The sequence below is a fragment of the Dama dama genome, chromosome 5 (genome assembly GCF_033118175.1).
Source record: "Dama dama isolate Ldn47 chromosome 5, ASM3311817v1, whole genome shotgun sequence".
NCBI lineage: Eukaryota > Metazoa > Chordata > Mammalia > Artiodactyla > Cervidae > Dama > Dama dama.
In genome coordinates, this window is record NC_083685.1 from 25,734,605 (window position 1) to 25,736,548 (window position 1,944).

A 1,944-nucleotide genomic window follows, 5' to 3' on the forward strand; every position below is an offset into this window, starting at 1 on the left:
TACACCATCAGAGTTAGTTAATTGATTTGTCTGTTTATAGAACGTTTAGGGGGCCTCAGCATAATATCATAACTTATCCATTCATGTACTTGTTTATTGATTTATTAATTTCATTCTTCACTTATTTATCTCTGGGAAATCTCCTGGCTTGAATTATTCATTCCTTCATTTGTTCGTTCGTTTGCTTGCTTACAAAAGGTAATGTACATACGAGGCATATGATTTAAAAGATATTGTAGGGTGGAGACTTCCCTGGTGGTCCAGTGGCTAAGACGCTGCATTCCCAATGCAGGGGACCTGGGTTCGATCCCTAGTCAGGGAACTAGATCCCACATGCACAGCTAAGAGTTTACATGCCACAACTAAAGAGTTCGAATATCACAACTATGACCCAGCACAGCCAAATTAAAAAAAAAAAAAACCTTTTCCTTAAAGGTATTGAAGAGTGTGCAGGGGAAAACAGATCAGACCTTCTCCCCTGTTGCGCCCCCCACCCCCCACTTAGGAAAGGAAACTACTTATTACCAGGTAGACTTTTGTGTCCCTTTTCAGGATGGACCCTGTGTTCATGATTTTGTGTGTTTGTGTGAGAGAGAAAGAGACAGACAGATGGACGGACAGGTGGGCAGACAGAGAGAAATGCAATATACTATGTATACATGTCCCAGGGTTCTCACCCGGGGTGGCTCTGCCTCACAGTGACCTTCGGCAGTGTGTGGAGACTCTTCATTGTCACAACAGGAGGTGGGCAGCCATGGAATCTGATGGATGAGAGAACCAGGATACTGCTTAACACCCTAAGATGCACAGATCAGTCCCCAGCAAAGAATGGTCTGACCCCAAACGGCAGGAGTCTTGAAGTTAAGAATATACGGCTTTTATTATTATTATTATTTTACTTCTGAAGCTATTTGGACTATTGTTCCTCAAACAAGTTAGCCACAGTTTTGGAAACAAAGGTTGGAGGAATTAGCTGCCTCAGCGAAGCCCCAGTTCCTTCACCTGGCCTCATTTACAAAGATGAGTGTAGAGTGTGGAGAGGAGAAAGCTTAAAACTCACTGCAGAAAAGGAGCTTAATTTTGTTTTGGGATCCCCAGACCAGCTGTCAGCATGTGTAGTTTGAATGCACAGATGAGTTATTCATTGTGAGTGGGAGATGTATGAAATAAAATAAAATGTCCCATAAACTGTTCTTTCTTCAAATCTGAAACCCCCATCTGCTCTGGAGCATTGATTAGAAACTGACTGAGTGCCACAGAAGAGGTTACAGTTGCCAGAATCCTTTGGACCCCAAGGAAACAGTGTGAGTTCCAAAGGAAATTTTCTATTTTGGAAACAAAGGTTGGAGAAATTAGCTGCTGCAGCGAAGCCCCTGTTCCTTCACCTGTCCTCATTTATAAAGACGAGTTATTAAAATAAATAGAAAGCTTGCCTGGCTTTTTAAACGATGAGGCTCGCCACCCTCCATAAAAGACGTTAGAACACACATCACCGACAGGGTAGAAGGTGTTTCAACTTCATCAAAAGCCTTGAAAAGGAGGACATCCTTTGTATCCATGCTTTCGGAAGTTTTGCAGGACTGATATTTATTTTAAATCAGAACTGCTCACAAAGCGAACCCCCTTTACAAAATGCATAGGATGGAGCCATCCTAGAGATGACCTCTACCGTTTGAGGCTGGACAGAGATATTATTTTTATAGAAAAAAAAAAAAAAGAGGATCTCTTTAATCAGCTTTAAAAAAACATTGTGAACAGTCACTTCTCTTATTTAAAAGTTTAACTTTACTTTCATCAATTTATAATCAGAGTTCCTCTGGTATGTTTGATTCCTGACAAACAAGGATAAAAGTCTTGTGCCCCCATTGCTAATGAGATGATAAAACAGCAGGGATCAAGTTTTTAATTACTACAGGCAATGCACTGGAGAGGTAGCGATGATAT

The 1,944-nt window shown here is 41.1% G+C and overlaps 1 non-coding gene across 1 annotated transcript; it reads left to right on the forward strand.

Moving 5' to 3' along the window:
- Nucleotides 1-249: 249 nt before the first annotated feature.
- Nucleotides 250-322, forward strand: TRNAG-CCC (transfer RNA glycine (anticodon CCC)). Its single transcript has one exon. It is a non-coding gene; the product is annotated as a tRNA-Gly (tRNA).
- The last annotated feature ends 1,622 nt before the right edge of the window (nt 323-1,944 follow it).